Here is a 27,433-nt window from a genome sequence, read left to right as displayed (position 1 = left end):
CACATTAATACACTTTAGAAATACTTAAAATCGTTTACAAAATTATAATAATTAAAGTTATACCTGGTTAGTTGATATTTTTCGTTGCTTGTTTAAATTTTTAAATGAAATCAATAATTTATTCCGAAAAAGAGAAAGAAGAAAAAATTTAATTAACGATTTTAGAAAATATCTGATTAGATTTATATTGTGAGATTTGTAAAAATCATTCTTATTCCACTAGTTTTGAAATTAACGGAAAAATATAAAATCTTGTAGTAAATATTTTTTTGTAACCTTCACATAAGCTTCATAATCCCGGTTGAGCCCCCAAAAATGTTACGTCGAAAACGCAACTAAAATTTGATTATTTTTATCCTAGCCGTCAGGCTAATAGATAAGGATCTGAAGCTTTATGGGAAGGGGTTGAAGTTATAATATAAGAAAATGAATTCAATTTAATAAATATATTATAAAATTATCATACAAAGATTTGAATTATTAAAACAAACATAAAAATCTCAATTAAGAACTTACTTAAATGTCATTGTTACCGTTTCTTTACATAATTGAAATTTACTTTACTAACAATTGTTTTTTTTTTAATCTGACGCGTGGTTTCATTAAAACTTATAAAAACTTTTTCGATGTTAACACTAGGACGTCAGAACAACGAGAGATATTTTTGTTGAAAAATCGTGAAGGTGTCGAATTTTAGGGCGTTACTTATTTTTACTAGATGGGAGAAATAATGTCCAATTATTTTTCTATTTCCTTCAGCCCTTGCCCTCTCTCTTAGATGTTTCTATAATGTTGCATGAGTCCCCTCTACTTGGGTCAGAGTACAATATCGCTTCTCCTTTACTCTTATGCTCTATTATACATCTATGTGTTTGTGTATACGTAAGCGCATTTATGCATAGACAAAGACATACATGTGTACTATTTTACATTAAATTATTTACTGTGACCAAATTTTTATATTAAATTAGTTAGATAAAAATTAATTTGTGCATAGATTACAAATTGTCATTAGTTTTTTAGATCTAAATTTTTCTTTTTATTTAAGTCGTTATTTTATTCGAAAATAAAAGAAAACATTTATTTATTATTTTTTTTTGTTTAAACTTAAATTATAGTTATTAAATTTTGTTCCTTAAATTATCAACATATATATATATATATATTTTTTTTTCTTCTGTTGATACTAGAATTATCATAACATTCCTTTTTATTTTTTTCTTTTATCATTATTTACTTTTATTTTATTTAAACTATTGTTTCTATATACATTTATTTTGTTATCGAAAACTTCTATTTCGGATCTCGACAAAGTTTAAAATTCTATTAGGGTATTTGTTCAGGCTCAAATCCCTTAGTATGGTCAGGCCCAACTAAAACTAAATTTTTCAAATAAGTTTCTTTCGAAAATGCTATTGATAAATTTGAAGATAACAAAATTTTAAAAATAAAATAAATGTATGTAATTAGTTGTAAGAACATAAAATTATTTATGAATAATTAAATTCTATTTGTTATAAAATAAAAATGTCGGACGTTGAGTCCGACATAACAATATCATTTTTTATTTGCGACAAATTTTACAAATGACATTATCAACTGATTTCCAAATTTAAAGTTAATAAATATTCTATTTTACAAACGGCTATTTTTCAGTAATATTAAAAACATACTTAAATTAATGACCACGATTGTATGTTCGTTTTTAAGCTTATATATAATTATATTAGACTATATACAATAAGAGACAATAATTTATGCCTGCTCGTGTTGCTTTGGTATCGATGAAAGTTTGGATTTATGAAAATTTGTCCGAATAAATATGAAAGTTTGTAAAATTGCTGATGAATATAAATGAATAAAAGCACAGAAAAATTTACGTATAATTGTACATAAATAAGAATGATTCTATGCAAACTAGATCATCTGTTCAATTTTACAGTTGTTCAAATGACCAACTGAACAAATAAAATTTCCTATTTTTAAAAATACGTACAACTAATATGTTTATTTGATTTTAATTCCAAAAGTATAAATGGAAAAATGAACATAACTATAAATGAAAATTTATAAATTTACTAGTTAATAAAAAATATCATTTAAATAAATGATTAATAATACAAGTGTATAAAAAAATATTGCGGCGAGACTATCCGCAACTGCACAATCTTCATCAGTTGACTCAAGCGTTGTTACGTTGTTGGCAAGGAATTTCGCAACGTGATATTCGACGATGCATCAACATGCAAGAGCGTTTACGAGCTGTGATTCGGAACAGAGGTGGCAATACACGGTACTGAGCAGTTACTGCCGTGCGTACAGAAGTCATTCGGCAGCTGCAAACAGACAAACACGCAGACAAAGACACACACACACACACGCACACACGTGTGTGTGTGAGAAGCGTAAATCCGACCGAGCAACCTCCACGTGGTACGCTTTGGGTAACGCTAATGCCGGCGGTAAAACAACAGTCGAAAAAATTGAGAAAATTTCGAAAAAATTTTCGAAAAAATTGAAATTTTTTTTTTTCAAATTTCTTGAAAAATCAATCTCTTTGATCGAAAAATAAAGAATTTTGAAAAAAATTTTTTTCAATGGAAAAATGAATAAAAATCACAAAATTGCTCATAATGGTGATTTTTGCGAAAACACAGAATTTGAAGCTTCTGGGCACTATGAACAAAAAATCGCAGCGCTTTGAATTTCTTAGGGATTTTAGGGGACACTTTGAAGTTAAAAATTACCAACGATATCCTTCGTTCATCCATTTTATCCAAAGTTATACCAAGTTATCCAAATATCCTTAATTATGCGAATTTTTGTCTTTTTTCAGTCCGAGTTTTCAATTCAAAAAAATTTTTTCTTCAAAAGCGGTTTACGTTCTCTTATAGAGAATATTGTGTAGTTTTCAAAACCCTCCTTCGATTTCCTATACGGTCATTATTTCCAGAGTTATTAATTTCCAAAGTCAAAAAAACTTTTTGCTTTGATTGACGATAACTCCGCGGCAAATTATCGTACAGGCTTTTTGATTACGTCAAATTAAAGGGTATTAAATTTACTAAAAGAGCTTTTAAACGAAACAATCGAAAAAAAATTTTTTTGAAGCCCGTAGACCCTTTTTAAGACGAAAAAAATTTCGAAAAATTTTTTTCAGTAGTTTTCTTAGGATTTCTCCAGACCTGACGATGACAAAAAATTTTCATGGTCATATCTAAAAACTAGACACTAGGAGCTACAATTTGCTTTTTTTTTTTTTCTGTGCGATCATTTTCCTCGGAGTTACAGCTCGCTGAAAATCACCAAAAAATTTGGAATTTTTTTTATATCCCTTAATTTTTGTGACTAGTGTATTTGAAAGGCTTGTTAGTTAGTTTGGGTATACAGGAAGACTCAGAAACTGTCACTATACTGAATGATAATCAGAGTACAATCAGTATGATAAAGAACGATATATATCACCAGCGTACGAAACATATAGATGTTAGACATCATTTTGTAAGGAATGAGTATGCGTGTGGAGTGATAAATGTAAAGTACTTGTGTACTGAAAAAATGCCAGCAGATATGTTTACAAAAGGTCTGTGTGGTAGTAAGCACAGGAAATGTGTGAGAATAATAAACATTGTAAATAGTGTGTGTGAGAGCTTGGATTAGTACGCACGCACTATGTACCTTGAGAGAGGGTGTTGAGGGACAAGGCTCATAGTGCTAGTATATTCCCGAATATTCTAGACTGTATTAGCTCGACTATATATACTGCTGTCCACTCTGCGTGAGTTAGTTCCTACTTATACACCGCCCTATACGGACGTGTAATCTGTACATACTTTATAATATACTTAATATTATAACCACGAATATATCGTACTTATTTATAGCTCCTTTACCTCACTGATTCCTCTAATCTATCTGGCTACTATCTATTATCTTTCACTAATTATCATCAAATGCAGATGTTCATTTTTATTGATTTATTTTGATAGAATTTCATTTATTCAAATATCCATTCGGACAACTTTCATTTGTACCGATCATCATATTTACAAATATTTATTTATACACAACCTCAAAAATACTAATGATCATAATGTCATTTATTCATAAAATCATTTCTACATTTATTCATTACCATTATTTATCTGCAATTTCATTTGTTCAAATTATTATAATAGTTTTTTTACATAAGGATCTATCTTTTTAAATACATAAGTTCATTAAGTGAATGTTTCGATTATTTTTTTATACACTTGTATTATTAATCATTTATTTAAATGATATTTTTTATTAACTAGTAAATTTATAAATTTTCATTTATAGTTATGTTCATTTTTCCATTTATACTTTTGGAATTAAAATCAAATAAACATATTATTAGTTGTACGTATTTTTAAAAATAGGAAATTTTATTTGTTCAGTTGGTCATTTGAACAACTGTAAAATTGAACAGATGATCTAGTTTGCATAGAATCATTTTTATTTATGTACAATTATAAGTAAATTTTTCTGTGCTTTTATTCATTTATATTCATCAGCAATTTTACAAACTTTCATATTTATTTGGACAAATTTTCATAAATCCAAACTTTCATCGATACCAAAGCAACACGAGCAGGCATAAATGATTGTCTCTTATTGTATAATTATATATAATTTATATATAACTATATGTCTTTACATATATTTGTTTTTAAGGTTATATATAATTGCATATAATTTTTATATAACTATACGTCATTACATACGTTCGTTTTCAAGATTATATATAATTTATGTATAACTATATATAATTACTTATAATTCATATATAACTATATGTCATCACATGTGTTCGTTTTTAATATTTGCTCGAGCATAAATATTCAAGTTCTCATCAAGAAAACCTTCGGTTATAATCAAAAAGCGATCATTTTCGTGGGCTTCATAATTAATTGGATTTCCCAACCACAAATAAATTTGTAACTCTCGAGCTTGTTCATTTTGATTAGTTTCTCCTATTTTACGTTTAAGCATTTGTACACCTTGAATAATTTTTAAGTTATTAACTTCAAGACTTTCATGTATATTAATTTAGAGGATTTATTAAAATTTAACCAATTAAATAATTGTCTTCGAATAAATTAATTTATTAATAGTCAATGAATCTTTCTATCAGTGTATATTGATAATTAATAATTTAAAAACATAATAAAAAATTTTGTTTATTACCCATCTATCATACATACGATTTGCATTACTTGTAGTTGTTAAAAACTCTGTTATTCAAGTACGTCTCATAGGTAAAAGGGTAAAGTAATAGTCTATAAAGCGTCAGGTCCCAGGTTCAGTTCCCGCGCGTGACTGTTTTTTTTTCTATGGAAATAATTCTATATAATTATAGATAGTTATATATAATTATATATATTTATATATAATTATATAGGGCCATTTTTAATATATAATTATATATGGTATTATATATAATTATGTGTAATTATATATAATTTTTTTTACCCGCGTATTGAATATTTAGAATTATATATGTGTTACGTTCTCAGAAATTTTAAATTGAACAAATAATTATTATTAATTAATTAAATATTATCCGAAGTATTTCGCAACTAAAATACCTCAAGATAAGAGATTTCTGAAACGTCAACGCAGCCCAGTAGACTAAACAGTCTAGGTTGTGGAATTTAGACTGCGTTGATGTTCACATAGGGTAACCTGAAATGAAACGTTGCTAAAAAAAACATTATAAAAACTCATTGTAATAATTATGAATAATACATTCTGTTTCCAGACTTCTTCTAGAACTAGTCCGAAAACTTAGCAGAGGAGCAATCTCTGCCGGTCCGAGGCTGAATCTGCCTATTCCATTTCAATAAATCTGTTTAATTGTTGACCATTCAAAATTGATATTTATTAAAACCTCAACCCAGGGTTGAGAGCGCTTATCAGCGTTCCACCCTGGTTTATTTACCTAGAGCGCTAGCCAGCGTTCAGATATCCTATCCTCTAAATATCCTTATTATTACCCCCAGGGTGTGAGCGCTTATTAGCTCTTCCACCGTGGTGAAATCGCCTAGAGGGCTAGCCAGCGTTCAAGCACCATCTATTGTTTACCTTTAGGCAGGTAAATTAAAAGTAAAATATTAAATTAATTTTATAAATTAAATGAGAATCCGTGACATGACCCACCTGGAGTCTATTGACATCCTAATGAGGTCAAAATCTGGATTTAAATTATTTAAAAATTAATTACCCCAAAATTTGGGAACGTAACAATATGATTATATGTAAATTTTTATATAAAATATATATAATTATATAAAGACTAATATACAGGGTGATTCAGAATGACCTTCACAGCGAAAAACTGTAGATAGAGGAGTCGATTCTAAGAATAAAGTTCCTTAGTCGCTTTTCGATATTCTCAATAGTTTTTGAGTTATTCAAAATGTAAATTGACCAATCACAAACAAGCTTTAGAAATAAAAAAAAAAAAAAAAAAGAATAATAAATAAGTTAAGTAACACTGCCACAGCAGACTTCAAGTTAAATGATATTTATTTAATTTGAAAAGTTCGATTTCTCACAGAAAAAAAAAAACAAAACATGCAATTACAACCTAGAACGTATTTGTATATTTTTTTTATCTTTCCCTTTACAGAAAATTTACAGAAAACATTATTGACTTAAGATGATGCAATTATTAAAAATATAACTTCCGGAGAATTGACAAAATAAATTACGTATTTTTAAATATATAAACTTCAACCAAGAATTAAAAAAAAATTTTTAACTAATAAAATTGTCTTACTGAAATAATAGCAATTTCAAACAGACAAAAATATAGATATAGATAATACACAAAATAATTATTGAAAAATCTCTGGTTTGCTTGTTGGGTCTCGCTCAGGACTTCGCTAAGCGCTTGATGTACGCCATAGCATATTTGCGAGACTCTCAGCGAGACGGTTAGCGAGAGGTTCAGCGAGACGTCCTGCGAGACGACCAGCGAGATGTCCAGCGAGACGTCCCGCGAGACACTCAGCGAGACGGCCAGCGAGACGTCCTGCAAAACAACTAGCGAGATGTCCGACGAGATGACCGTCTCGCTGGATATCTCGCTGGACGTCTCGCCGGACATCTCGCTGGTCGTCTCGCTGAGTGTTTCGATGAACATCTCGCTGACCGTCTCGCCGAACATCTCGCTGGACGTCTCGCTAACCGTTTCGCTGGACGTCTCGCCGGACATCTCGCCGGACATCTCGCTAGCTGTTTTGCAGGACGTCTCGCTGGCCGTCTCGCTAGGTGTTTAGTTGATCGTCTCGCTGGACATCTCGCTAGTTGTTTTGCAGGACGTTTTACGAGGAATTATTTCAGTTTGTTAATTCATGATTTCGGTGTCACGTGAAAAATTTGATCTCTGGTAATTGAGTTTAAGTAAAATCAGCTAATATTGTGTCAATTAAAATCTTTAAAATAGTTCAGTAAAATATTTTAATAAAATCATCAGAATCAAGAGTTAGTTAAAATCAACATAAATAATTTGGAACGAATTTTGATTGTGTAAAATGGAACAAAAGTAAAATTAAAATCGGAAAATGGTTGTTGAAATAATTGTTGGGGTCATTTAGTTGGGGGTAGATAATAAATCACTTATAAATTTTACTAGAAGAAAAATCGACAAAAAGTTAGGAGAGGGTCAGCAATCTTGTCTCGAGCTAAAACGCTGAGTAAAGGACATACAAGGTGGAGACTGAAATCTCAAGGCGTTATAAAGTGAAATATAATCCCCAAAATTAAAATAAAATAAATTCTAAGTTTCAAGCAATACAAAAGTAAAATAAAGTAATTTAGTAAATATAAAATAAATTCAGTCATTCAGAGACAAATAAAGTAATTTAGTTAAAATTAAATAAAATACAATCAATGGTCAATTTCTTAATTCGGAGATTAAAACTAAATAAATTAACTAGTTAACTCTGACTAAATCATTTGGACAAAATGAAAACAATTAAAGCAAATAAAATAAAATTACAAAATTCGGCAAAATGAAAATCGAAGAAAATAATTTATAAAATGAAAATAAATCAATTTTGAGGAAATTAATTAAGTAAAATTATATAGTAAAATTTGGCGAAAATAAAATCGACAAAGGGAAAATAAATTTGTAAGATACTAGGGCGTAACGAATATTTTGTCGGCAGATTATGAAGACCTCTGTCGTCAGATTTTAATCTATTAATACAAGATACAAAGACCTCTTAGTATTAAATATTTATTGTTTGTAACAGTTTTACCTGCTCAGGTTAGCCCCTAATCAATTTTAAAATTAACTAACAAAACTAACAACAATAAAAATTATCAGGGCGCCACCAGGATTATTAATCACGGTTCCTGGAACCGGTCCAGAGCTGAGAAAATCCTATCTTAGGGTAGAGAGAGTGGAGGAAGGTTGCTGTTAAATAATAAAAATTTAATTAACAAGATCGATCGATATTTATTAACAATAAAAATAAAACTTAACAGAGTTGGCTTAAAATTAGTTAACAAATTTCATTCACACACACACTAACCACACTTAACAATATCCTTATTCTCGACGAGCCCCTTTCGGCGTCTACCCGTCGATTTCTAACTTATTCTCGACGAGCCCCTTTCGGCGTCTACCCATCGATTTCTAACACGTGCCCCTTTCGGCGTCTACACGTGACGGGCCCCTTTCGGCGTCTACCCGATTTCTAAACCTACAATCACCCGCACCGAGACGAATCATATACCGGGCTCGTTGACTCGGCTCACAGGAGTAACAGCCCAGCGACGAAACATAGACCTAGATACTCCTGCAGCTTATACACACTTTACTACAGAACAACAGCCCAGCGACGAAACATAGACCTAGATGTTCTGCAGCACACTCTCATAACCCACACCAGCTACAGCAGTAACAGCCCAGCGACGAAACATGGACCTAGATACTCTGCAACTCACACATAACCCACACTTGTCTCACACTCACACTACTAACTTGACTCTACTTTATAAATTTTACTTTAATAAAAATTGACTGTAACTAATTTCAATTAAATATTCCAAATCAAATTATTCAATCATTAGTATTCGGCAAAACCAATAATTCCAATTTAACAATTTACTTCAATTAACCTTGAACTAATCTCTATAGAACCAGAGGCTTAATGCCTTGAATTAACTTAATCACAATATAAACCTTTACAATCATTTCAAAATTTTTAACATAAGTTTAATTAACTAATTCTGATTAAATTTTTACTGTGACGATTTTTGACTTGATTAACTGATTACTTGGACTTAATATCCACGCCGACAATTATCAAATTAGAGCAAAATTAATTTAATTAATTCACGGACTTAATCCCAAAATTATTAAATTCACACTTGACGGAATAATCTTATAATATAATATTCTCAATAATTTTCCACTCTATATTATCCTCGATAATTAATTCTCAATATAGAACTCTTAATAATTAATTCTTGATATAAAACATTATCACTAGCGTTCTACTCGTCTTATAACTTATATAAATTTGACACGAGTCGAAATAGTCAAATTTATTTGCTAGAACATTCGCTAGTCAAGTCTTGCTTGACCTTGGGTATTGGAATTTATGCGACACAAAACTGACGCTTGACGAAAATTTCACGAATAAAATTTTTCTATTTTTCTCAATGACAAAAGTTAATCAATTTTACTCAGTTAATTATTGAAAAATTAATTTAATAAATTTTCTTAGATGTTAGTTAATTGATTGAAAACTTTTAGATATTAAAAATTTCCCCGCAAGGTCGATCGAGTGATCCTCGGGTATAAACCCCCATGAAAATCACTAAATCCAAAACTAGCAAATGTTTCACTATTAATCTATTAATACTCGTCGATTAAACGATCCAATTGATAAATAATTAGGAGAAGTAACTGGGTATTGGATAAACCGCGGTCCACTTCCTTCCCACAGAGCAATAATTGACACCTTGACGAACAAAACGATGATCTAACTCACTCGTTGAGGATGAAGTCCTAGTTGTAGTTGGCTTCCTTCGTCTCGTCACTACTCTCGGGAACGGTCCTTTTTGATTTCCGTGGCACTCAGTCTGGCGGTCACACTATTTCTCCCTGTTCCGCTGCACGGCTCACCTATTTTAACCCAAACTCACCCCCTCCTATTCTCCCTTTAGGCCCGAAGATCGAGACGCGCCAGTGCTATGTCGAATAATTATCGATATTCGGTGACTTATCGATTAAGGGTAATTTTACCCTGTTACATGTTGTATTATTAAGACCACGGCAGTAAATTAGTTTTAATTAAAGAATTTTAATAGGAAATTAATCGCATTAGGAATTTGGATTAGGAATGAATGGAAAATTGATTCAAGAGAAAATTTGAAAATTGAAATTTAATTTGGATTTAGAAAATTTATTAATCAGATTTAATTTGAAAAATAAAAGTAAATAATAGTCTTAGAAAATAATTAACAAAGTATGGTAATTTTAATTAGTGTGTTTGAATGATAATAATTACATTGTGGGTGCGGGTGGAAAATTATAAAATTATGAAACTATGAAACTATGGAAAATTATGAAATATGGAAAATGGTGGAAAATGATAGAAACCGCGGTATGGTCGCTCCATAAGAGGGTATCGTCGGGATTAGGAACTATGATAGGAAACCGTCGTCCAAACGGAAATAGAACTTAGTATTAAGTGTTAATTAATTGTAAGGGGAATATTATTGTCATGGGGTTGGTTAAATGAAATTTCTTATAAAATGGATTTTTTTGATAATTTTTGTTTCCTTCCTAGAAATCTCTCACGACCCTGCAGAACTTACTCCATGCTCTGGTCCAGTTTCTGGATACTGTGTCTAAAAATCCAGTGGCGCCCTAAATGAATTAATGGGTGACCAAAGAGAACGAGCAGGCTTTGTCAAAAGAGCCTTATCCGTTTCACGTTATACTGAGATTTTATGGGAGTTAAGTTATTATCTTTAATATTACCTTTAAATTTATTTTTATAATATTACCGAAATATTCATTCGTTTCATCGAAGGTATACTTTAATTGAAAGATCTCACGAGCCCGTCAAAGACAGGCGAAGTTTGATCTCAATTATTCGAGTGTCTCGCACGAGAGATTACGAAGGTAGTATCACTACTTACATGTCTTGGACCACAAGTTTAAAGCTAAAAGTGAACGACTGGGGCGCCCCTTAACCATCGTGGCGCTGCCCCATTACTATTTGATCATTAGTTTAAAGCTCTCGAAAATTTTTTATTTTGTCTGAAAATAAGAGGTGGGGTAGTACTTGATACTATTTGGGTGGGAATCTCTCGTGCGAGACACTCGAATAATTGAGATCAAACTTCGCCCGTCATCGACGAGCTCGTGAGATCTTTCAATTATCCTTCGTGTCTCGCACTTCGAGATTACGAAGGTAGCTGTTTAGAGCGATAATTTTTTAGTTAATTTATTAAAGAATTGAAATTACAAGTGGTTGAATAATTAACTTGTAACTACAGACAAATTAAAAAATGAGATAATAGTGCTTCCAGCTGCTAAATCTCCAATTAGTTTAATTATATTGGTGTACTGGGTGTTAACACCGTTTCTGCGAATTTGTTGTCACGAATAATAATTGGCTGGTGGTAAAAATCAGCAAACACTTTGGAGTTCTTAGACCACCCTGCCACCTTCTTTATTTCTTCAATGCTAACACCTTTTTCATGTGCCCGAGATGTCGATGCATGTCTAGTAGAGTGTGCTGTGAATCTTTTGTCAACTCCCAATGATACCAACGCCGTCCTTATCCACCGAGCAAGTGTCTCACTCTTGACTGCACTATGTGGCTTATTGAGTGAAATGAATAGTGAGTCAATATTCCCCCGAAGGACTTTAGTTACTGTCACGTATTGGCTTAAGGTCCGAGCTATGCATAGCTCAGCTTTAGTCAGGAAAAACGGGAGTCTTAAGACTGGCTGCGGAGCTCCTGGCCGAGAAGTTTTTATTTTTTCAGGGATTCTAATTTCAATTTCAGATTCAGAAGCAGTGATGTTTGAAATTTTGATCAACGCCAGCGTCTGGCAACGATGCGCTGTGCCCAAGGCCAGCAGTACAACCAACTTCTCCGTCAGTTTCTTCAAGGACAGTTCCTCGATTGGAGTCCATGTCTCCAATTTGGCTAGCACTGGGTCCACATTCCAAGTCGATTCATATTTAGGCCCTCCAGGTCTTATTTTCGACGAACCCTTAATAAAGCGGCTTATTAAAGAGTTGTTCGTGACATCTTCACTCGATATCAGAGATAACACTGCTCTTGCCGAGTTCATTGCACTATGGCCTATCCCGTCACCGAATCTTTCCGTCAAAAATCTTAGGATCTTTCTCACAGATACTTCATATGGATTTCCGTTGATCTGATCATTCCATTTCCACCAAAGTCTCAAAGTACCATTGTAGTTTTTTAACGTCGAATCTGCCAGTGAAGCTAACGAGATCTCCCCTGCTTCTTTAGGCATGTCTTTGCCTAACAGTGCCTGGCTGATAGCCTGGCGGCAACCAGAGTAAGCTTTGCAGCCAGGGGATGATGACGTGACCTACAAGGAGAAATTAAAAGATTAAGATCTGCTTCAAGCCAAACCCAGTCTCCTATCGATAACTTTTGAAAAGCTGGAAACCAAACCTGAGTAGGCCAGTGAGGTACAATTAAAATACCTTCTGCTTTATCGTCTTTGATTTTCTTAATTACTTTAGTAATTATAGAAAAAGGGGGGAAGGCATAAAATATCCAATCGGACCAACTAACTGTAAAGGCATCGAATGCGAAAGCGTCTGGATCTCTTTTCCATGAACAATAGACCCTGTATTTAGTGTTGATTCGAGAAGCGAATAAGTCGATTTCTAACTTCCCAAATCTTTTAACGATTTTTTCAAATGCGTAGTCTGCTAATTCCCACTCCGCGTCTGAATTATCGATCCTTGATGATCGATCTGCCTCTACGTTTTCTTTAGACGGGATATATGAGGCGTAAACCCATAATTTGCGGTCCTCACACCAATCCCATAGCTCACACGCTAATTTATGAAGTTCAGCATAGCGATCTCCACCCATTCTATTGATATACGCCATCGTTGTTGTATTGTCCACCCTAATTAAAATATCAGTGTCTCTTAAATCCGCCGCAAAACACTTCAAAGCTATTAGGGCTGCTTTGAGTTCCAGGTGATTAATGTGGAGCATTCTTTCTTCCTGTCTCCATAACCCATTGGCGCTTTCGCCCTCGCAAAAGGCAACCCATCCAGACAACGATGCATCTGAGTAGACTGTTCTCTCGTATTGATTATTTCTCACCTTTTTACTGGCATTTGGCAAAGTTTTTAACCACCAATCCCAGTCCCTACGAGTAGATTTTGGTATCACCATGACAGCATCAAAACAACCCCCACTCTTCTCTAAGGCTCGGATCTTTGCTTTCTCAAACGATCTGCAGTGTAACAAGCTGTACTCAACTGCTGGACAACACGCTACTTCAACCCAATAACCTTAGCAAAGTCACGAATCTTTACTGTGCCCTTCTTTCTAAGATCCTTGATCTGTTTTTCTATTACGACTTTCTTATCTCCCGGGAGCTCCACTCTCATCTTAGAAGAATCTAACATAAAACCTAAATATCTGCATCTTCTATCAGGATCCAATTTGGACTTTTCAAAATTCACAAAAAAACCCAGCCTTTCGAGTAAATCGATTATCTGACCTAGGTTTTCACGGCACTCTGGAACTGAATGACCTAAACATAAAAAATCATCCAGATATACTATGGATAGGAGCCCTTTCAATCGAAGATAATTAATCACTGGTTTCATCAGCTTGGTGAATGTCAATGGACACGTGCAAAAACCGAAAGGTAGAGAAACGAACTCGTAAATTTTTCCTTGAACAACAAACCTCAAGAATTTTCGATGTAATTTCCATACTGAGATTAAAAAATATGCATGTTCTAATATGATAATTGCATGAGAGAAATATGTGAATGAGAGAATAATGAGAGGAGCTGGTGTGCGTGAATCAAAATACAATCGGCAAAAAATATTTATAAAAAATAATACTATTTATTAACTAACATCACTTTCTTTATACACAATGTCGTTTTAATTATCGATTCACTTATTAATTATTGATTAATATTATAAGCTTGAGCACGCGTCCAGCACGTGTTTATTTAATTCTTGAGTTTTACTTAGTTTGTAATACAAACTGATGAGAACCGCAAAATGATAACCGTTAATTATTGAAAGGAAAGTAATTAACTTAGAAAAGAATAATTATGAGAAATATTAGAATAATTACAATTAATTAAATTAACATAATTCAATCGGAGCAAATTTAACCAAAGCCGGGTAAACGAAAAAGGTTAAAAAATTAGAGAAGGATAGCAATAGACCTCCTTCCTCATCTCCCTTTACCAACATAGTCGAAAAACAACAGTGGTGACGCCTGAATAACAAAATTACTAAAGGTTAACGGTTCTGAATCCGTTGAGTGTGCTGACGGTATTGGTTTGATTTGGAGTATGATGTTTGTTTCGCTGGAAATTTGGAGATCAGTGGTTTTCTCGTCGATGAGTACTTCCCGCTCGTCTGAGACACTGACCTCTTCTGACTCGACGAGCTCTTGGAGTTTAAAGAACCGGGAGGTACATACGGTTTCTTTGGTGGGGCAGATTTCATTTCTTCGCTCACTTTCCCCATAGCCTTAATTTCTTTAACCTTCTCGGTTAATTTTTCGCCAAACAAGAAACTATCTGCTTCCCTTTTCTCTAGTGCCGAGGCCCATTGTTTTGAAAGTGTGGGTAGAATACAGGCTCTGCGCGCAACCGTTTGAGATTTATGGATTTCGATCAACAGCTTTCCAGCATCCCAAACTTGTTCTAGTTTTTTAACATTGTCTGGGTCTTTAAGAGGCGCCAGAGATTCAATTACAGGAGCCAAAGCAGCCAACGCAGATCCTGCTAACTTTTGTGTTGAGCTAAAGTATTTGTCTCGCTTCAGAGCGGAATCTTTTAAATTACCTGCCACCTCTTCATTTAAGATCGACGGCTCAAGGGAAAGTTTCCCCTTCCTAGGGTATTTTTCTAAAAGTGACTCTTTAACCTCATTCTTTAGGCCTTCAGAAAGATATTTTTTCCAGCGACTATCAACGCTAGCATGCAGGATTAACGTAGGTTTCTCCTTGACAGGTTCCTCTCCGAGAATACGAAGGGCATCAGCATCCAGTTCCCAAGGAGTTTCGGATTCCTTTTCTTTACTCGGCTCCGTTTCCGGTATTTCCACGTTATTAGTCATTTCTGTCTGAGAAACATTATTCCCTGCATTCAACTGTTCACCTGCCGTGACTTGAGGAGCCTGGACCTGTTGATCAGGAGTCGACTCCAATGCATCTTTTTCTCCAACCGCTTTATCATCACCGCTTCCCGTACCTGCGGGCATGCAATGTATATTTAATTCATTTAGCTATGAATTTTGTGGTTAACTTAATATTTACACTATTTTAATCTCTCGGATAAAACAGGGTAATTTTAATTTCTACTTTATCTCCCAGATAAAGTCAAATTATCATATGAGCTTCATTTTACCTCTCGGATAAAATAGAGCACTCCTTTACCAAGGTGTAATTATTATGATTATTCATACACGAAAATCATGTATTGCCTCTCGGGCATGAAGGTAGACTTTAGGAATATATTGTGATTGCATCTCGTGTTCACAATTAAACCATTGCCATTATGTAAAAAATTAATTACCTTCATCTCCAGATACGTCTGTCCCTGAGTGCGACCTATCACGACCCAAAATGGCTTCTCTGATTGCAGCAAAACCTGATGTCAACTCCTCCATCTTGTCCTCTAGATTGCGGAGTCTTTTGGAGATCTTCTCCTCCGAACGATCTCGACTTCTTGACCTTTTCTTATTTTTACGCATTTAATCAACTTTAATTTTACTAATTTAATGAATAATTAAAAGATTTCAATGTATTATATAAAACAAAAAACTGTTCACTTTCGCATCAAACGTGTGATCTGTCTGACACAAAAATAACGAATGATCAAATAGTAATGAGGCAGCGCCACGATGGTTAAGGGGAGCCCCAGTCGTTCACTTTTAGCTTTAAACTTGTGGTCCAAGACATGTAAGTAGTGATACTACCTTCGTAATCTCGAAGTGCGAGACACGAAGGATAATGTTAATCTTAAAGGTAAGTGACGGACTGAGCAGAGAATATGACATCACTATTTTAATTTCAAGGTTACCATATAATAATTTTTCAGATATTTATATTTTGTACAATGCTAAACCTACTTAACGAATAAAGTCTGAGGTCTTGCACGATAGAGATAATCTATTGATGATTTTTCTATTGAAGTTTTACAACTTTACAATTAAATTTTACGACACCTGTATTGAAAAAGTCTTTTCAAACATAAAGATTCTATGAAATTCAATATTGAAAATGGAATTTTCAATAAAAGTTTCCAAAATGAAAAATTCCATTTTTTTTTTTTTAATTTTTATCTTAAGAAAAGTTTTTGTAATAAAACTTTCCGTCACCAGGGCAGGTTCACAGAACACGGCGTCCCTGTTCGAGCGCCATTGAAATGAAATTTTAATTTCACCAACAATCAAAATTTCTTATTAAGCCTTTCAGCCTTGCGGATTCGTTGGAGACCTAATAAGTTTTCTTATAATTAATGGGACAATACCGTGTAGGAAGTTTATCCGCTAAATTTCTTATCACACTACCTGCGGTAACGGAGAGTTTTTTGGCGTTGATACTTGTCTTTTGCGTAGAGACCCGCGAAAGAACTCAGACTCGGCCAGTATAACTCACTTTGTTTACTTACATAAATTCCAGTAATGTTTTGGGTGACCTTGAGTGGCCTCTTGGTCGAAAATTCGAGGTGACGGGTGATTATTATGAAATAATTATACTTATATACACTGGTATATTTAACTAACAAGTATATTCAAGTAAATCAAATAGAAAATAGTAACAATAATTACAGCACTGATAATAATAAATTTAGTTATGAACTAGTAATGCAATTAAAACTAATGAATCGATAGCTAGTGTCTAGATACAGAGAATCGGTAGTGAATACCTAGGTATTATATGTTTTATAATATTAATATAAGAATAAGTTGTACGTAAGGGATCGACATCTAGTGTCTTGTTTGTCGGTAGTAAATACCTAGTAATGAGATAATTGTGTTGTATACACTATGACTGACGAGGTCAAAGTGCCGGTCGATGCTCCAGTGCGTCGGGTATCCGGTTTTTCCCCGACTTTCCCCTTACGGCACCTAAATATCGACCGAGTTCGATTAGGATAGTACGATTTTCAAGAGAATGTCGCGCAGCTGATCAAGTGGACAATTTGCATTGTCTTAATATATATATATATATATATATATATATATATATATATATATATATATATATATATATATATATATATACAGTAGGACCCCGATTATCCGGACCTCGGTTATCCGAATTCGCGATTATCCGGACTGCCAATCGCGACGAGTTTATTCTAACATTAACATGTCAGAACTTGCATAATGCCACGCCACTCGTGCCGTCCGCGCCCGTCGCCCCACCCGCACCTTCCGCGGGGTGCGGGCGGCGGGACGGCTACGCCGCTACACGCGTTTCTTATTGTTTTAGTTAGACGGCAATTGTTACTTCGCTCTAACGAGCGTGTCACGTCAACAAATTTTAAAATGTCAAAGCGTAAAAGAGTGGTGTTATCACTTAAAGATAAAATAAATATTATTGATTCATTAAAAAAAGGAGAAACCGGTCGTAAGTTAGCTGATAAGTATGGTGTGGGTACATCCACGATTAGTGATATCAAGAAAAATACCGATTCAATTTTGTCGTACACCTGCAAATTGGATAGTGATGACGGGAGTAAACATCGGAAAGTGATGAAGAAACCGAAACATGAACTTTTAGAAGACGCTTTATATTGTTGGTTTTTACAAAAACGATCAACTGGGCAACCGATATCTGGTCCTTTGCTTTTTGAAAAAGCAATAGAGTTAAATAATAAACTACACTACTGGAAAAAATTAAGGGATCAAAAAAAAATTCCAAATTTTTCGGTAGTTTTCAACAGGCCGTAACTTTGAGAGAAATGGTCGTACAGGAAATAAAAAAAAAGGAAATTGTAGCTCCAAGTGTCTAGTTTTTGGATTAGAACTTCAAAATTTTGTAGCCACCGCGGTTTCTGAGTAATCGTAGAAAAACCAGCAACAAAAAAATTCTCAAAATTTTTTTAGTTTTTTTTTTTTGGTCTACGGGCGTGGAAAAAATTTTTTTAGCTTAACCACCATAAGGATCGGATACTTTGTTCATTTAGCTTTAATTTCTTTTTTAAACACCCTGATACGTCCACTACTCGCTGAGATATCGGTCTTCAAATGGAAAAGGATCTTTTTGTCTTTGATTTTCGATATCTCAGCAACCAATGATCGCACAGAAAGTTAAAGGTGGGTTTCAAGAACTTGAATGAATTCCCCTTAACGACTGTCCATTGTTTTTCGAAAAAAATTTTTTCTTTCCGTCACATGAATTTGAAAATGCAACAAAAAAGGGCTTTTAGAGGTTTTTGGAAAATCAAGCGCTGGATCGAAAATATTGAGGAAACCACTAATGTTAAGTGTGCCTTTCACAGTTCAATATGTCCACAAAAACCCTACAAAGAATCAAATTAATCCAGCCAGCCGTTTTTTTGCTTCACTTGATCGAATTTTTGAAAAAATTAAAGGATCACGTTTTTTGCTCTGAAAAGCTCATAATTTTTAAAAATGAGAAAAAAAATGGTTTTTTCGAGCTTTTTCCACATTTTCATTCCAAAAAGTGCTTAAATTTAAAAAAAAAAAAATTTTCAAAAAAAAAAATTTTTTCGAAAAAAATTTAAAAAAAAAAATTTTTTTTGGAAAAATTTTTTTTTTAACAAGTTAAGGAAACTCAAAAAATCATCGCCCAATGATTTTTATCACCTTTCCACCGCTGCATTCCTTGATTCTACTGATCTCCTTTTAATTAAATTAATAAAAAAAGTTAATACCCCCAATCGAATTTCGATTTTTTTCATACGCTTTTCGGAGTTTTTTTTTTCTTTTCTTTTTGTGAATCCTTAGCAAATCGCTTCATTCAACAGTTTTTTCAAAACTAATCCCTCTGGGCTAAAAAAAATTTTTTGGTCAAAATTGAAAATTTCTGACTTTTGATTCTTAATCATGGTTAGACGACATTTATCGGAGGTGGAAGTCGCTCGGTTAGTGACTCTTATCGACGAAGGTTACACTCAACATGCAGTTGCTATCCGGATGGGTGTAAGTCAATCTGTCGTATCTCGAGCTTATACCAGATACCAAGAGACGAATCAATATCATCGTCGCCCCGGACAAGGTCGCCATCGAGTCACTAATGCCCGCGATGATCGAACAATTGTTAGAGAAGTTTGACGACAACCTTTCGTCAATGCGAATATTGTCGCTCGAAACTTCCCCAATCGCAGACAACAGCAACAACAACAGCAACAGCGACGACGGCATCAAGTGCGAAACATTTGCTCTCGAACAATCATCAACCGTCTTCGTGAAACTGGGTTACACGCACGACATCCTAATCGTGTACCCCTGTTGACAGCAAGACATCGTCGAGTTCGTTTAGCGTATGCTTCGATCATCGAAATTGGAACTTGAGGGAATGGACAAATGTTTTATTCACTGATGAGTCTCGTTTTAATCTGTATGGCAACGATCGACGTCCTCTCGTTTGGCGCCGTCGTGGAGAACGTTTTCGCCAGAACTTTGTCCGTCCAGTCGTTGCCTACGGCGGTGGATCAGTTATGGTGTGGGGCGGCGTTTCACGAAATTGAGAACACCTTTGGTAATTGTACGCGAAAATTTGACAGCTAGATGTTACATCGACCAAATTTTAAGGCCCATTGTTCTGCGCAGACGACAACATCTGAAGTCGTTCATATTGATGCAAGATAATGCACGTCCACACACAGCCAACATTACCCGGCGCTTCTTTGAGCGGCATGACATCACATTGTTGCGACACCCAGCAATGAGTCCAGATCTCAACCCCATAGAGCACGTTTGGGACATAATGGGCCGTTGGTTGCGCATAGAGTATCCAAATTTGCAGAACTTAGCTGCTTTGGAGCGCGCGCTTCAGCACATTTGGAATACCATTCCGCAGCCTCAAATTACCGTCAGCATAAACATGGCTGAACGTTTGAAAGCCGTTATTGAAAACAGGGGTGGTAATACCCGGTATTGAACCAACAAAAACCTTCAGAGAATGAGTTTGGAGTCATTAAATACGGTGGAACTGACGAGCCACCGGGTCTCAATTCTCCTGAAATACCACACACACACACACACACACACACACACACACACACACACACACACACACACACACACACACACACACACACACACACACACACACACACACACACACACACACACACACACACACACACACACACACACACACACACACACACACACACACACACACACAGAGAGAGAGAGAGAGAGAGAGAAGTAAATCCGACCGCGCGACCTCCACGTGGTACGCTTTGGATAACGCTAATGCCGGCGGTAATTGTTTTCTTAAACTTTTCAAGAGAAAAAATTTCAAAAAAATTTTTTTTTTTTTTCAATTTAAGCACTTTCTGGAACAAAAATGTGGAAAAAGCTCGAAAAAACCATTTTTTCTCATTTTTAAAAATTATGAGCTTTTCAGAGCAAAAAACGTGATCCTTTAATTTTTTTAAAAATTCGATCAAGTGAAACAAAAAAACGGCTGGCTGGATTAATTTGATTCTTTGTAGGGTTTTTGTGGACATATTGAACTGTAAAAGGCACACTTAACATTAGTGGTTTCCTCAATATTTTCGATCCAGCGCTTGATTTTCCAAAAACCACTAAAAGCCCTTTTTTGTTGCATTTTCAAATTCATGTGACGGAAAGAAAAAATTTTTTTCGAAAAAACAATGGACAGTCGTTAAGGGGAATTCATTCAAGTTCTTGAAACCCACCTTTAACTTTCTGTGCGATCATTGTTTGCTGAGATATCGATAATCAAAGACAAAAAGATCCTTTTCCATTTGAAGACCGATATCTCAGCGAGTAGTGGACGTATCAGGGTGTTTAAAAAAGAAATTAAAGCTAAATGAACAAAGTATCCGATCCTTATGGTGGTTAAGCTAAAAAAATTTTTTCCACGCCCGTAGACCAAAAAAAAAAACTAAAAAAATTTTGAGAATTTTTTTGTTGCTGGTTTTTCTACGATTACTCAGAAACCGCGGAGGCTACAAAATTTTGAAGTTCTAATCCAAAAACTAGACACTTGGAGCTACAATTTCCTTTTTTTTTATTTCCTGTACAACCATTTCTCTCAAAGTTACGGCCTGTTGAAAACTACCGAAAAATTTGGAATTTTTTTTTGATCCCTTAATTTTTTCCAGTAGTGTAGGTGGCGATGAATCGTTTGTAGCAAGTCACGGATGGTTGCACCGATTTAAATCTCGTCATGAAATTCGGGAATTAGAAATACAAGGTGAAAAAATGTCGGCTAATGTAGATGGAGCATACTCTTTTAAAGATGATTTCAAGAAGAAATTAAATGAAAATAACTATGACTTAAATTTTGTTTATAATGCTGATGAAACCGGATTAAACTGGAAGTCATTACCGTCAAAATCTTTAGCTTCTAGGCGAGAGAATTCAGCTCCAGGATATAAGACTAGCAAAGAGCGAGTAACAATATTAGTTTGCGCTAACGCTACCGGGACCCAGAAAATACCTTTGCTCCTCATCGAAAAATCAAAAAACCCGAGATGTTTTAAAAATATCAGGGTGCCTTTAATTTATGAAAATCAGAAAAGTGCATGGATGAACTCTGAAATATTCACTGACTGGTATGACAACACTTTTATCCCTGAAGTAAAAAGAAGATAAAACGAAATTGGCAAACAAGGAAATGTTTTACTTTTACTGGATAATGCGCCAACCCATCCTTCGGCTGAACTGCTAGAGAGAGAAAATGGAAAGTTTAAAGTAAAATTTTTGCCTCCTAATGTGACATCCTTGCTACAACCAATGGATCAAAGTGTTATTGAAACCTTAAAACGACTTTATAGAAAACAATTTTTACGTAGGTTGTTATCTATTGATGAAGATAATGTAGAGGTCGTTTTATCATTTTTTAAGAAAATGAATTTAAAGGAGTGTTGTTACATGGTTATAGATGCATGGGATTTGATTGAAAGGAAGACTTTAAGCAAGGCTTGGAACAAAGTACTTAATAAGGAGAATGAAAATTCAATATCCAATACGGATGATTCTATAAGGGAGGATATAAACAGGCTAATGTTAAATATACAAATATGCCAGGATTGTGATGGTAACGATGTAAAAGAGTGGGTCACTAGTGACAGTAATGATCAAGGTTTTCAGATTATGTCAGATGACGAAATCGTAGAAAACATATTGCAGACGCAGATAAGTGAACAGCAGGAATCGAAAGAAGATGAACCTGAAGAAAATCTAGATGTGGAGAATGATGCAGAACCATCTCATGATGAAGCACTTCATGCCTTGGAAACAGCTCTCAAGTGCTTTGAAAAACAAACAGAGAGCGATACTGTGAGTTTACTACAGCTGAAACGAATTCGTGATATAGCAGCAATGAAGAGAAGAAGTGGCTTACGTCAAACGACAATTACCAAATACTTTAAACCAACTTAAACTAATTATTTTATTTCATGATTACCTAATGCAAATTACCAAATACATACATAATTATTGTAAGCAAATTATACGTATATTATGTACAATTTCTTAATAAACGTTGATTTTTGCTCATATGTATTTGTTGTTTTAAATAAACACCTAACATTACATATGTATGGTACAGACTACATATGTACATATGCAAAAAGCCCGTTTTTCTTCATATATTCGATTATCCGGACTTTCAATTATCCGGATGCCTACCGACAACAATTAGTCCGGATAATCGAGGTCCTACTGTATATATATATATATATATATATATATATATATATATATATATATATATATATATATATATATATATATATATATATATATATATATATATATATATATATATATATATATATATATATATATATATATATATATATATATATATATATATATATATATATATATATATATATATATATATATATATATATATATATATATATATATATATATGAGGGTGAGCCAAAAAAACGAACCTATCGATTTTATGGGTTAAAATAAACCTATATATCGAAAAAAATTCCCCTGCAAGGAGAGATTTTTAGCTTAATTTTGAAAGGTGTCGGTGAGCATTCAAAGTTTTCCATTTAAATAACACGTAAAAAATTTTTTTTCATTAAAAATAATGTAACTTTTGAACCGCTTGAGATAAAAATTGTTTATCGTAAACAGCTTCCCAGGGAATTCGATAGTGGTTCCCTCTTAAAATATTTCCGTTAAAGTATTGGTATAGTTTTATAATACTTTCAACAAACATTGTCATGGAGAAATTTTTTCTTCAAGTGTTTTGATTTCTCAGTTGTAATATATAATTAATCAACTTTGACATTCATTTACGTGAATCAGTTTTATTCGAGTAGTTATTATTACGATCATTTTCTAGTATACCGAATATTGACAATTACACAATACAATTTCTTCATAACCTATTTGTTTTAAAAATAAATTTTCGTTACTCATTTCTCAATAATTGAAGCAGAGACAATTTCTTCATAACCGATTTGTTTTAAAAAAAAATTCTCGTTACTTATTTTTTAATTATTGACGCAGACACATCACATAACAAATATAATTACGTTAATAAAAATTATGACGGCAAAAAATTTAATATTTTTAGTCGGTTTTGAAACTGGCCAAACAGGAAGAGAGAGAGAGATATGGAAGCGGGAAGAAAGCACGGGAGATAGGTGCCACTGATGGTTTCTTAGAGTGGAGAATCGAAATGATATTTTATCCCCCACAAAAAAAGAGAGAGAGATAGGGAATAAGAAAGAAGGCACGGGATGGGAGGGGAAAAATGAGAAGGAGGGGAGAGGGTAGCATACATGATGGTTATCGAAAAATCCATTTTGGCTAGGAATTGCGCAAAATCCCTTCTTATCTCTCGTCTACAGTGAAAAAGGAGTACCTACGCCAAATTTTGAATGAATCAGTCCAATAGTTTGGGAGATCTGGTGATGAGTCAGTGGTATTTCGCTTACATGTAGATCGATTTATCTGTTTTATGATATCTTCTGTTTCACTGTAGAAGGGGAAGGGGGAGGGTAAGGTGGATTGAGATCTCTAATTGATAGGTGCCACTGATGGTTTCTTAGATTGGAGAATCAAAATGATATCCCCCCTCCCCAAAGCGAGAGAGATAGGGAAGCAGGAAGAAAGCACGGGAGATAGGGCACGGGAGGGGAAAAATGAGAATGAAGGGAGGGGGTAGCATACACGATGGTTATCGAACAATTCTTTTTGGCTAGGGATTGCGCAAAATGCCTTCTTATCTCTCGTCTACGGTGAAAAAGGAGTACCTATGCCAAATTTTCAATGAATTGGTCTAATAGTTTCGGAGATCTGGTGATGAGTCGGTGGTATTTCGCTTATATGTATATAGATTAGTATTTAAGAACTTCCTACTTTTATTCTAATAATTCCTCTGAATTTAATCAACAACTGAATTTGTTATTACAATTTATTCATTTTGACAATTATTATAGCAACGGTTACCATGGTAATGGTAACCGTAGTAACGGTAACCATGGTAACGGTAACCATGGTAACAGTAACCATAGCAACGGTAACGATGGCAACGGTTACCATGGCAACGGTTGTGGAGGAGGGTAGGGTGAGGTTGAGTTCTATAATTGATAGGTGCCACTGATGGTTTTTTAGGTGGAGAATCGAAATGATATTTTATCCCCCCCCCCCAAAAAAATGAGAGAGATGGGGAATAGGAAAGAAGGCACGGTAGGAAAGGGGAAGGATGAGAAGGAGGGGAGGGAATAGCATTCGTGATGGTCATCGAAAAATTCATTTTGACTAGAAATTGCGCGAAATTCCGTCTTATCTCTCGTCTACAGTGAAAAAGAAGTATTTTATTACCATTTGAAAATTTCTCTTATTTATTTAGTAAAATATTATTTGCAATTTATTTATTAAGAAAATTATTAATTTCTTATTTAAATTAATTATTATTTATTTATTTTTGAAACTTCTTACCCCCCCCCTTTTTTTTTTTTTTTTTTTTTTAGAACTGTTTTATTATCAATTTTTGTAAATATATTTATTAAACTTTTATTATATATATATATATATATATATATATATATATATATATATATATATATATATATATATATATATATATATATATATATATATATATATATATATATATATATTTCATAATTCATATCCTTAGTCATTATTCAAATTCATCAAAATTATTAATTCATTCTCAATTACCATTCATTGTTAATTGTTAATTGTCCTTTTCTGAACAATTCTAATTCCTTTTGCAAAAATAATTGCTTACAATACTTGCAATTTTCAGCCTTCTCTGCTTCAAGTATTATTTCCTTACAGACAACATTTTTATTAATAGATAACTTGTGATAATTCACTACACTTTTATAACTTGTTAATTCTTCCTTCCTCCCATCTTCGTAACAAATTCCCACAAAACAAGCAACACAAATCTTCTTTTCAGTAGATAACTCTTCATCTTTGATCAAAATCCGGTTAATCCCTTTGATTTTTTTTTAATGCAGAACAAATTTTGTATTCCATCGAAAATCGCCTTGAATTCCTCAACATCCAATTTTTCGATTATGTCTAAGTTGATGAAACTCGACATTTTGTAGACTATTTGTGTTAAATTTTTATAAAATTTTTAATTTGTAAATTTTTATAAAAATATTTTTAATAAATTTTTTTTTACTACTTGATTACTATTTTTGTAACTTATTAAATCTCTTCAAAAAAAATATTATTTTTTTAGTAAATTTTTTTTTTTTTTTTTTTTTTTTAAATAAGAATATATATTTTCCGAGTGAATTTTAAACGATTAATGACGCCTGATTTTGTTCAAGCTTGTTAGTAGTTAGTAACATCCTTACTCATTACTTAATTCTGGTAGGGGTGTTATATGAATCTTTTGCGATAATAATACATATATATTTTTACAGACCTCTTGCTTATTTCTAGAACATATATTTATACGCATAAAAACTGCATGTATTTTATAGTATTCAAATTTCTCAACGACTGCGCGTGTCGCCCACACCCACACTTAATACATTGCCATTATCCAGAGGCAATGTTTTTTATTATCATAACATTCCTTAATAATCGATAATTAAATATATATATATATATATTCATATACATTATAACTTCTTAAATCAATTACTTTATTAACATGAATATTTTTTATTATTATTTAAATATTATTTATTTATTTATTTATTATTATTATTATTATTATTTTTTTTTATATAAATTAAAATAACTAAAATTATTAATTTATAATTTTATATATACATAAATTACTTATAGATACGTTATAACAGGGTTTCCACTTTCTAAAATGTCTCTATAGTTTACCCAAGTATTAGCGCAGTTTTCGCAAATGTATCCTGGTTTTTGACTTAATAGTTCTTTACCGCATCCTACACAACACACACTAAGTTTAAATGGATATAGTCTATGCCAGTTTTCATTACAGTGACTAAATTTTTTTATAAAAATCATTGAACAGTTTTTTAAACACTTTTCACATATTGATGAATTATCATATTCATTATGATAAAATTCTTTTACAGTTTCTTTTGCTGTTGTACAAAAAGATGTTATTAAACTTGAATAAAATTTTTAATTTCTACCCGGAATTCTGGTGTGTGGAATTCCATACAAGGCATCTAATTCTTCATCTTCTTTCATCTGTTTCAATAGTCCTGCTGGAATCTTCATCTAAAATAATAATTACATGTTAAAATTATTATTTAATTAATTCACGTTATGTTATGTGTTTTATGTTTATGAACGTGTTTTAAACATATTCATTGAATGTTTATTGTTTTTATCTTCATCATTGTTTTTTTCTTCACAATTTCTCTGTAGATCTGGATATATCTTCTTATCTAATGGTGCTGAAGGTTCAGTAGAGTTAATAGTGCTTTGGTTTTCTTGATTTTGTATCGGTTGTTGAAATATTATTAATTCAACTTTGTCTTCTGTATTTACTTGATC

General features: G+C 33.2%; 1 protein-coding gene across 2 annotated transcripts in view; it reads right to left on the bottom strand.

The window, feature by feature from the left end:
* LOC141535524 (uncharacterized) overlaps positions 1–27,433 on the bottom strand; it is a 227,502-nt gene that overhangs the window by 24,124 nt on the left and 175,945 nt on the right. The gene's annotated exons all lie outside the window — the stretch shown is intronic.

Source organism: Cotesia typhae, unplaced genomic scaffold (assembly GCF_013202065.1).
Source record: "Cotesia typhae breed Kobodo isofemale line unplaced genomic scaffold, CoteBio_Ctyphae scaffold_13, whole genome shotgun sequence".
Taxonomy (NCBI): Eukaryota; Metazoa; Arthropoda; class Insecta; order Hymenoptera; family Braconidae; genus Cotesia; species Cotesia typhae.
This window is presented reverse-complemented; position numbering and strand designations above follow the sequence as displayed.